Raw genomic sequence first — 12,095 nt, 5'->3', positions numbered from 1 at the left:
TTTTTCCCCAAGGAAATAAGGGCTGCAAAATTCATTGGAAGAATTTTGATAGCATCTTCATGTCATAACAAAATGTTTCTTCTTTTTGTCTTTGCTTAAAAAAAAAAAGAGCCTCCAGGCATTCTGTGCTCCACCTGGTATATCATTTATGTGTTTACAAAAGTTTCCTCTCATAATCTATGATAGTATTTCTGTATTTCACTTCTATATAGAAAGTATTCTTCAATTGGATCCTTACAGCGCCAGCTGAACATGAAATTGTTCAAGTCCTCAATTTTGAGTTAGCTGGGAAAGCAAAGATGAAGCCGTTGTTGCAAGGAAATCTTTTGGAGTTTTAAAAGATCTTTGAGGCATCAGCTTTTATTTCAAAATTTCATGTTTATATGTTTATAGATGAAATCAATACAGTGAGCTGAATCCTCACATCATATCACTATCCTTGTCAACAGTGTACTGTCTGAGAGCCCAGGAGTCTCCATACCAGGTTAAGCAGCGTGTAAAAAACAGGTGCTCTCCTGCTTCAAAGGATGGCTGCAGGCTGGATATTACAAGAGAACAAGAAAACATTGTTGAGCAGGAGTCTTAGGTATCAGCACAGTGGTACCAGATGGATGTCATGTCAGTGCTAAAAGTCAGAGGACAGTAAATCAGAAATGACTACGATGAACGTGTCTAAAATGGAAGAGTAATGTCTGGGCAGAACCAGAGGTCTGAAAGTATTGCATGTGTAGAAGTTACACCATACAACCAGGAAAAGCAGAGCACAAAGAGAAGACAGATCTATGATACTTCCCAAAGTTTATGAAGTGTAGTAGAGATTCACAGTCAATTTAGAGTGGAGTTCAGCTCTTCTCTAGGCAACTTTTGCCAGTGCTCAGTCACCCACACAGTAAAGAAGCGCTTCTTCATGTTTACTTGTCCCAGTGCTGAGCAAAAAGCCCGGATCCATCTTTGCACTCTCCCTTCAGGTGTTTACGTGTGTTTATAAGATTCACCCTGAACCTTCTCTTCTCTGGGCTGTACAGTTCCAGCTCTCAGCCTCTTCTGCACAGGAAAGTTGCTCTGGCCCCTCAACATTCTTAATGGTTCTCCGCTGGATTCTCTCAAATGGCTCCATGTTCCTCTTGCATTGGGGATCCCAGAACTGAACACAGTACTGCAGGTGTTCACTGGTGCAGAAGAGAAAGGTCAGCTTCTTCAGCCTGCTAGGAGCCCTCTTCCTGCTGCACTCCAGAACAACACCAGCTTTCTATGCCATACGAAAACACTGCTCGTGCATGCTCAATCTAGAGAAAGCAATGTAGTATTTAAGAAATGGGCTTTAAAATGTGATTTTTTAAAATTTATTTAAAGTCTTTATTTTATTAAAGTGTGAAAGAAAGCTTTTAAATCTTTACCAGATGAAATGGAACCCAAAGTCATTAGCTGTGGGACTATAAACCTGTCCTTTAAGGGGCCATTTTACAGCAAACTGCAAATCCATGATAGGTTTTATAAACAGTTAAACTATAGCAAAGCCAGCTAAAATCTCCCATTTGTGGTCGTCTACTCTTCTTTTATTCTCAACTATACTAGGTATTTATCATTACATTCATCTACTGTAGAAGGTTCGATGCTGTCTGTAGATAAACATCATGTTAAAGGGTCAAGTGGATTTTTCTTTCTGACACTGATACTTTCTGCAAGCATGTTGAAATGGCAACTACCTTTCACAATCCCTAACCACATATTTTTCAAATAAAACTAGTGGCTGCTAGGTCATATGAATTAATATATAATAGTAGTTTTTATGAGTTGTTCTATTCTGCCAAACTTCTCTCTATCCAAAGCGTTGCAAAAGTTAACACTCTCAGTTGTAAATGTTGATCCTCTGTTTAGTCAGAATGATTAAGTGACGGTCATTGTAGCATGACTCATTGCTTCTGGATAGGAACATTTACACAATATTATCTTTGTTATGAAGCGCAGTTATGATTCACATCTGTTTGAGCCTTCTACAAGTGAGGATAGTGATGGCTGGATTTGGAATACTTCATTCTCCTTGGTGATTTACTGGTAAGTGAGCTCAGTGCTTATGTTGATACTTCATAAAGGAGAAAAAAAAAAAGGCTGACTGCATTCCTTAAAGATTGTTGCTGCCAAAACCATGTTTTTCATTAGGAGAAAATCATCCTTCTTAGAGAAAAATTGTTGAATAAATTCTGTATTAGAACCTTCCCACAGAGAACAGTAGGTTGCTGACTCATTGTACAGGGTACTGACAGAGACAAAGGGTAAAGCTGTAGACTGAGCTTGTCTCTTCTGTGAAGCCCAGCTTGTATTCTGAGACCGATATGTGGGCTGTGTCATTGCATTTGTGCATGATCTAACCTAGCCACTTGAACACTACAAAGCTAGCTCAATAGCTGATAGAGCATGAGAATTCTTGTCTTATAAAGATGGTAATGGTATTCTTAAATAGAAATAGAAAGTTTCTGATGTCTTTTTTTTTCTTTTAGATTTATAGGGACAACAGTATCTACTAAACTACACAGTTATGATGATCTACGTAGTTTTTCTTTGAATAGTCTTCTAAGTTAATAGATAAAAGTAAACATATTTTCTCTCTTAGAGTATACAGACCCACAGTTTTTTTTTTTTTTTAGAGTAGAGAAAGAATCTGAATCTTGAAACAATCAAAACATTCCAAGTAACCTGGAAAAGAAAAGGTTCTGACCTTACCAAAAAGCAGCATTTCATCTTTTTTTTCCCAAAACAAAGAGACACACTGACAGCCATCAAGGGAACGGCTGAATTTTAAAGATGCTATATTCTCTGAGAGAAAAACAACATTTCTGACTGCAAGTTTTGACTGCTACTCCTTCACATCTCTTGGTCTGCTCATCTAAAAGGCACAGAGATGCCTTTCCTGGCCTCGTGCAGGGCACGCTTAATATACAAGTTATCTCTGCATTAGTTCTGCCTTCTTCTACATAATAAGTCAATCAAGAAAGAGTTGCATTTGTCATTTATGCAAGTCCCAGAAGGTGTGAGCACAAACTGAACTGTCTTCCTTTCACATGCTCACATTTACCTTCTCTTTACAGCAGTCTCAAATCACTAAGACTGTAACTATGGCTTTTTACAAATTTTCACACAGAGCACATCGTGCTTAACCTAAAAAAGCAAAAGGTAAGTGCCTAATCAGTTTAGCTGCATCAGATGTCCACAGAAGTGAAAAGATTGGGTTTCTTCAGTTGTTTCGATTAATTAAAATGAAAAAGGTCAAAACTAATATCCCACCTTTGAACACAGAGAGAAAGAGAGAGACGTAGTAGTAGTTTTGAAATAATTAAGGACTGCTTTCGCAATGCTGTTTGGTAGCACAAAATCCATAGCTTTCTAAACTGCGTTAAATCTACAGTGGGTATTTCATCTACGTGGGGTGATAAATACAACTACACCTGGAGCAGTTCTGGATATCTCATTACAGGGAGACACTGACAGATTGGAAAAAATCCAGGGTAGCAAAACAGAAGTGATAATTCACTCTCATGGCAGCCTTGTGAAAATATTAGTTGGAATAAAACCATACCAGTTAAGCCAAAGATCAACTAAGTGGAGACAGAATTCTACAGCTATTTGAATAATGCAGGGATTGTTTTGTTTTGCTGGTCTTCACCTTCCTATAATGAGAAAGGTACTGAGTTTGTACCTTTGTAGGTAAGATTTAGAACCACACCAGCCCAAATATTAGCGCCACTGAAAAAGAAACTCCAGATAATATGTAGACACTGAGAAAAAATTTTTAATAAGGAGGTAGCAGATCTCACTCCATGCAAACAATTTATCTAGGAGTCTTTCAGCATGCTAAATGATTCTTCTCTGTTTTCTTCTCTAGAATTCTGGAAATTTATCATTCTAAAAACTTTTTTGTGTATGAAATGTTTGTTTAGTATGTTCAGTACAAGAACAATGAGGGGACCATTTGCTACAAGAAGTTTTGAGCTGTTTCATAATAATTGCCGTTACCTAAAAAGAATCCTATCACCATGAGTACTAATTAATTCCTTCTACATTATCACTCTGGGAAGAATTCATATTTCATATTTCTATTCAGGCAAACTAAAAGAAGGATAGTTAAGTCCTTCTGATCTTAGAATAGTCAGGGAACAGCCATGGAACTAGATGCATTGGGATGATAATAATCTGACAATAAACTGATCAGAACTGACATATTTCTTTAAGCATTTTTTTTATTTTGAAGGATGTACCAAAGATGATCAGTGACAATTGCAGTGATCCGAGATGAGTTTTATTTATTGAGCCTATTAGGTGAAACAGAATTACATTTACTAGTTCAAACAATGCTTAAATGCAAACATCAATTTACATTAGAAATGGTATTGATACAGGAAGAAGTCCTGATTTAAAGCTTGCTTGTAACAGAACAGGAAGTTCATCTTCAATCAAAAAATAAACTAAACTAAAATATTTAAGGAAAATAAGAATAATTTTCTATCTTTTTTTTTTACTTAAAAAAGACTATAGGATATGAGATATTACTATTTTATCAAAATCCTGCAAATAAACTTGTTACTCATGTAGAGGAATTAAAGAAGAGGGAGTATTCACTTCAAAGGCTTGAATGACCAACAGGGGAAAGAAAGGAATTAAATTTAAAAGAATTAGACAGAAGTAAAGATATTTGCTAGGTAATATCCTTAAAAGTTTCACATGAGATGCCATAATGATAAGAGAATTGCATTGCAGAGGGGAGAGGCCCAGCATGAGGGCAGTTCATCAGGACATGCAAGTCCTGCTTGCACAGCCTGAGCGGCCATGCTTGACAGCTCAAATCTGTCTTTCTAGAAAGAAGACCCTCAGCTAATGCAAGCTGCTGCCAACAACAGCCTACACAAGCCCACTTGGCTGCCAAACTCCAGCAACATCAGGCTGTGAAGCTGTTTTTCCCCGTTGTTGCCAGACTTCTGAAGGGACTGTCACTTTGATGCCTTTTTTTTAATCTTATGATTTTAAAACTTTCATAATGACAAATTAGCAAATATATATAGATTATTTAATATGATGGGACCCCTTGGGAGCACCAGAGTTAACTGCATATGGAGCTCTATACCCATGTTTTGATTTTATGGAGGAAAAGAAACCAAACAAAAGTGAGAATGGATGAATATATATTTTGCTGTTAGCAGCTAGTTTGGCAGCAGTTTTGTTTGCTATGACAAGCCTTCATGAACGGGCAAGAGAGACAGCTGGGCTCAGAGTTTCAGAGTTGTGCACCCGTAGCATAAATCCTCTCTCTCTTCCAGATGATAGGGGGCTAAAAAAGTTTTCAACAAGAAAAAAAATATTGGCAAGGGCTTGTAATTCTGTAGAAAAATAATAGAAACATTAAACATGCTGAGTGCTGTCTCACAGCTTATTAGAAAGAGTTATCAGCCTGAAAGCAGTTTAGAGGCAGACACCATATACAGCGCATTCATTGACAGCAAGCCATCATCCTGCCTCAGATTGAGAAACCACTGAAGTGAAGAAAACCAGTGAAGAGATTAAGCCACCAAAAGCCAGGGTGGAGAAGGTGAAGAGTCTAGGCCAATTTATAACTCTTTTAGACAAACATCTTCCTCAAAGTGTAAGGTGCTCTAATGCAAATGCCATAGGTCCTTAGCCTACATTTCTGTGGAATAACTATATATCTGGCAGTACAATCCCTGTTACTCAGGAGTCTTATGCTTCACAGGAGCACAAATGTGCCTCTGTGGATGTGGGATGCACACATTTTTTTCTCCAGAAAAAATGAGTTCATTTTGGAAAAAAAAAAAAAAAAAAAGAGTACTCTGAAAAAGCTGTTTTAAAGAGTCCTAGTGAAAGTATTTGCGGTTCTATCTTTCTTGGATACAGATAGCCTGTTGTAAAAAAATGTCTCCTTTTTCAGTCATCAGGCTATTATCCTGCAGAATTTCCTTTCTGTCTCCCAACAACAATGATAGTATTTTTATTCTCCAGACCTCATCTGCCTGGCATTTCTTAAAGCTGTCTAAACCATGAGCTTTCTGCACGCTGAATGTCAGATAAGGTTCTTCCACATGGTGCTCATGTGTGTCTCCTGCCAGGTAAGCCAGATGTGAGCAGCACAAAGGGCAGGTAACCATGCTGGTGGTGTGATGCCCCCAGACTTGCCTATCCCACAACGCAGCAGAGTACTTCATCTTTTCTTCCTTTTTCATGTTTGTGTGCAGTTGAAGGATTGTCAATGTGCAATGGCCCCACACAAAAAGCATGTGCTGCCCTTATTGCTAGATAATGCTCTGTCTTAAAAGAGGAGTGACCAGCAGGGATAGGGAGGTGATTGTCCCCCTCTACTCAGCTCTTTTGAGGCCCCATCTGGAGTACTGCGTCCAGGCCTGGAGTCTCCAGTATGAGAAAGATGCAGAGCTCTTGGAGCGGGTCCAGAAAAGGGCCACTAAGACGATCAAAGGACTGGAGCACCTCTCCTATGAAAAAAGGTTGAGGAAACTGGGCTTGCTTAACTTGGAGAAGAGAAGGGTCCAGGGAGACCTCATTGTGATCTTCCAATACTTGAAGGGAGCATATAAACAGGAGAGGGAACAGCTGTCACGAGGGTGGATAGTGATAGGACAAGGGAGAATGGTTTTAAACTGAGACAGGGAGGTTTAGGTTAGATATTAGGAGAAATTTTTTCACTCAGAGGTTGGTGATGCACTGGAGCAGGTTGCCCAAGGAGGTTGTGGATGCCCCATCCCTAGAAGCATTCAAGGCCAGGCTGGATGTGGCTCTGTGCAGCCTGGTCTGGTAGTTGGCAACCCTGCACATAGTGAGGTGAGGAGGGAGGAGGTTGAAACTAGATTATCTTTGTGGTCCTTTTCAACTGAGGCCATTCTATGATTCTATGATCTACAGAGATGTGCAGGCATGTGTGGTTTCAGTGTCCACAGTTCAAGACGCCCAACACTCAAACTGGTCAAAGCTACTGTAGTTGTTTCTCACAGCAGCTTGGTAAGTCAGGATTCAGGAAAGAAAGAAGGGGACAGACTCTTTAGCAGGGCCTGCTGTGATAGGACAAGGAGAAATGGTTTCAAACTAAAAGAGAGGAGATTTAGATTGGATAAAAGGGAGAAGTTTTTACAATAAGGGAGGTGAGGCACTGGAACAGATTGCCCAGAGAGGCAGTGGAAGCCCCTTTCCTGCAGGCAATGTCCAAGGACAGGCTGGGAGGGCTCTTGGCAACCTGATCTAGCTGTAGGTATCTCTGTTCATTGCAGGGCAGTTGGACTACATGACCTTTAAGGGTTCCTTCCAACTCAAATGATTCTATGATTCTATGATTCAGCAGGTCTTGTTTTGATGCTGCATGATTCTCAGGTAACAAAAAATGTCGCTAACAGGCACAGCAATACCCTGTAGCCCTGTGTGCAATGAGGGGTGAATAAACACTTTTATGTACATAATAGAATTTTAAACTGTTACCTTCCCTCACTGGAGATTTTCTGAACAGCAGCACTGGAAGATCTTTACAGTGGAATCACACCTCCACAACGTATGCTCAGCTGTGGCCGCTGCATTGCTGCACGCCATCTGTCAGGAAGGCAGCCCAGCAGAGCGGTGCGAGAGCAGCCTGGGCTCGTTCTGGAAACACTGGCAGCGTCTGTGTGGCAGAATGACTGGGAGCCTCGTGGGGAGGCAATGGCTTCCTGCTGCAGCCTCCTGAGGAACCCTGTGTAGTGCTGTCGCACACGGTAGCTCTGGGCTCTCGTGGGCCTAAAGGCAGCGATGGCATGTCCAGCCAGAGATGGCTGCAGGTGGTGTGCTGCTCTTGTTGAGGGAAACCTCTCTGATCTGCTCCTGTGAGAGAAGGCTGAGCCTATGCCTTGCGGAGCTTTTTCTCCCATCTTTCTCTTACGTGCTCTCACTAACGAAAATGCCAGCATTTGGCTAATAAAAAGTCTGTCGGCACAGAGAATATGCTTGTGAGCAACAGTAAGACGCTCAACTGCATGTAGTGGTGATGGAATGAAGGGGAAACCAAGTGTGCATAAAAAGAGAAATGGTAAGGATTCATAAGAGATGTTAGCTCTATCTGCTCTGCAATCAGAGACAAGGAGCTGCGAATTTACAGTGAATTTCTGCTTTCATTTAGTATGCTTTAGAGAGCTGAATTCAAATCTCACGTGCTGTGGGATACTGCGCCAGATTTCATTATGTATGGAATTTGAAATTAGCAGCAGTTACTTGGTGCCCAGCAGAGCGTTTGACAGCTGTTTGAACCAGAAGCTGATCGTCAAGTTCAGAGTGGGTGATGATAAAAGAGGGAAGTCTGGGAAAATCCTAGAGGGTCACAGTGCAAGTAGAAGACTTACTTCAGAGCCTTGTGAACTTTCCCATTAATTTGGCAGTGGGTTGCATAAGACCTTTATTAAAGCATCGTATGAGTTAATTAGGAATTGTGAAGAGGAGAGACGTGTGTATGAACACTGCAAGATTAGGCAAAAGTCCTCTTTCAGTGCCGAAAGAAATCAGCTCGAGAGGCTCTGGAGCTTTGCAGGGCTTTTAGTAACAGCTGGAATCCTCTCAAGATTCACCAGAGGCTGGTAACTTTACAAATAGGATTGATTTTTCAAAACTTCCTTTAGCAAAAGATAAAAATGTACTGGACAGTCAGAGATTGTTGTCTAGGATTTATCTATAGTCAGCATAGAGACAGGAGCAGCCACAAAGCAATTCTCTCCATCTGCTTCTTTCTGCTGACAACAAAGGGAGCCACGATGACTATCTTGTGCTGCACCAAAGCACATTTTAAAAGACTAAATTTATGTACAGAGAGTGCAACTCAGTTGGTGTTAAGCAGTGTCATTTGAAAGCATGCTTTGAAGAACCCGAAAGATAATCTGGTTTCTAATTTTTGGAACTGGTTGAACACTGTCTTTATAAGGACTGAGTTGTAATTTTATAATTGTATCTCTCTTAGAGAACAGTTTACTTAGAAGGATAAAATTACATTCAACTGCATTTCTATTAAATAAAAGACATTTTCTGCAAAAGTGCCTATTCAGAAAACTCTGACACAGTAATCTTCATTTGTTTATTCGCTGTGCAGAGCTTGAATGTGTGTTCCTGGCACTACTGGCTGTGACTAGAAGTTCTGCATACTTTAGGAAGTCCCAACAGCTTTGCACTGTTTCTCCCTTTGCACTGATCTGGGAAGATGTACAAGGGAAAAAAAAAAAAATCATAAATTGCAAGCGAGGGGTTAGGCTGCATGTTTGTGGTGGGATATGGTGGAAACTAAATTTAAGAGGAGATAAAAAATGAAAAAGATTGCTTATGGAAGTTATCAAGCAGTCATTGGAGATTTTTAGAAATTACATATGGAAAATGCAGTTAATCTTAACTTCGGACAGACAGACATCTGTAAGTATCATGTAACTTCTATTAGGTAGGAGCATTTTGAATTCAGAATGCTTTAGTGGTTTAAAGATGCCTTGATTAATTTTCCAAATATCAATTAAAAAGATATTATGCAGTTGAGTATTCAGATAAGCACTATGTTGTATTACACATAGTTCTTGGGTTACAACCAGAATTAAGTCACAGTCAGTCTTGCATAAACTATGACTTGTTTTGCCAGAACAATTTCAGAGCCCTCCAACACACTGAGAAAATGCTTCACGAACCTCTTCTCAGCCCCCTCAATTTCTCCTATATCTCAGCATTTCCTTAATAATCACAATTTCTTTTTTAATGACAGAAGTACAAATCGATTTGGTATTCTCTTTGGAGAGCAATGAAACAACAGAAAAAGTCAGTCAGCAGAAATGATACACACATCAATAGCTGTCTGGTATTGATAGTTCTTTCAGATGATCTTTTAAATATGTTCTTGAATTTCTGACCTTGAGTGCGCAGGGCATATTGCAACATCGTAATATTAAAAAGCCCTAACACTTCAATGCATTCAGCAAAAAATAACTGTCATATTAAAAGAGCTTTACTAGTTTCCATGGTTGGGAAAGAAAATGGAAAATTTTGCTTAAATCTGAAGAAGAAAACAGTGTAGAAGTTGGAATTTAAATTAAGTTTTAAAAATTCTATGAATTTGAAATGGCTTGTAAAGCTAAAAATGGAATGTTTAAGTGTTCCCACTAAGATCAGAGCAAGTATGAGTATGTAAAGGAGAGAGGGAAAAGGTTAGGAATTAAAAAATCACATAAAATAGAAACTATCTCCACTTGATGTGATGATGTGAAGCTCTATGAGAATACAATGGTCTGTGATAATCCTCAAAGAACAATCCAATTTAATCCTACTTTATGTTCCATTATTTGTGTATTTTCTTTCTTTGCTCTTTCTTTTCTTTTCTTTCTTTCTGCTCATAACGATCACTAATACCAATAAAGAAATATTTTCACGGTGCATTGTGTCACGATCAGAAAAAAGAACACTGTTAATGAAGTTTCAGAACTAAAATTGAAATTCTAGCAGATAATGTACTTTCTTCATTTTCCTACATGAGCTTGTAGCATACCGTACACTTTTGAAATTCAAAGGTGTTGATGCAGTATGTCTTCTTAACACATCTTGCTAAACATATAGTCACTTGAGCTATAGGGCACACTTTAAAATGTTACATAAAAGGCAACTTCAGAATTCTGAGGACAGAGTTTGTCATTAAAAAGTATAAATTAGAAACCAGTTTTTGTTTCATCACAGCAAAATATTCAATCATCTATTTTGGAAAAAGTTACATTTTTTCACCATCATAATAAATCTCAGTGCAAGTACTTCAGTATGACCATCAGCAAATTGAAGGCACATGTCTCTGCTATACTGAAAAATGAAGAGCTAATTGGGCTAAGTTACTGGAAAACTGAACACTTGCCAGTTTCTGAACTTCAAACCTGCATTTTCCATCTCCTGCTGGCTGTAGTGCTAGATGTTCACTTTATCAACTTGAAGATCTGATAGCAAGACTCAAACTCAAACTTGATTCTCGCAAAGTGAGGCAGTTGATTGTGCCATGCCTTGCCAATTTAAAAAGGGAATGGAAAGTCAGTGTAAAAACCAGTACTGTGTCGTGCAATACACTTTACGTATTTTTTTAAAATGTAATTTATTTTGCTCTTTAGTTTAATCTCTGAGGTAAGAACCAAACTGTATTTTGGTAATGCCTTTTTAAGTTCAAAAACTGGAATTAAAGGCAGGCAAATTTACTCAGGAGCTCTTGCTCAAATACATAAAAAATTGGAATTGTTTTCTTCATGCAATGTTATTGTATTAAAATGTTAACATTAAAAAAAATCTTGTAAATGTATATCTTTTGATAAATTGTACTTGGTAGTAAAACTTTGATAAAAAAAACCTCTTGAATCCAATTAATCCTAAATATATAAGGTGCTCTAAAAAGTAATGCTTCCTCTTCATTCCCATGGAAAATACAACAGATACAAAGAGCACAATAACAGTATTTGATAGAGAAAATTCTCAGCTGCTGAACAATATTTTACAACATAGGGCATGGGGCTTGGCGTTATCATGTTGCAAGAGAAAGGTTGTCTTTGTCTCTGGCATGACTCTGGAAGTTTAAGCCTTCAGCTGAGACAGTCTCAGTGATTTGTCCAGGTTTTTGGAAATCCAGAAGGATCGCCCTTACCTATCTCAAAAGACAGTGCACACCACTTTACCTTCAGAGGGCTCTATCATGAATTTTTCTTCAGTGGGGAATACACGTGTTGCCACTCCATGGACTACTGTTTTGACTCTGGCTTATAGTGGTGACTTGCATCTTGTTACCAGTAATGATGCAATCTGGGAAACTGCCACCTTCAGCCTTGTATTGGTCCAATAGGTCCTGACAAACTTGCATACAGTGTTCTTTCTGATCCTGTGTGAACATTTGTGGGACCCACCCAGTGCAAACTTTGTGGTATTTCAATGTTGCCACCATTGTCTCCAAAACATTGAAGCTGATATCCAGATCCATAACATTTCCCTGGTCGTAATCTGCCTGTTCACAGGAATGAGCTGATCAATACTGTTCATTTCATGGTGTGACAGCTGTGCATGACTGACCAGAACAC

This window comes from Meleagris gallopavo, chromosome 1 (assembly GCF_000146605.3).
Source record: "Meleagris gallopavo isolate NT-WF06-2002-E0010 breed Aviagen turkey brand Nicholas breeding stock chromosome 1, Turkey_5.1, whole genome shotgun sequence".
In the NCBI taxonomy this organism is placed as follows: Eukaryota; Metazoa; Chordata; class Aves; order Galliformes; family Phasianidae; genus Meleagris; species Meleagris gallopavo.
This window is presented reverse-complemented; position numbering follows the sequence as displayed.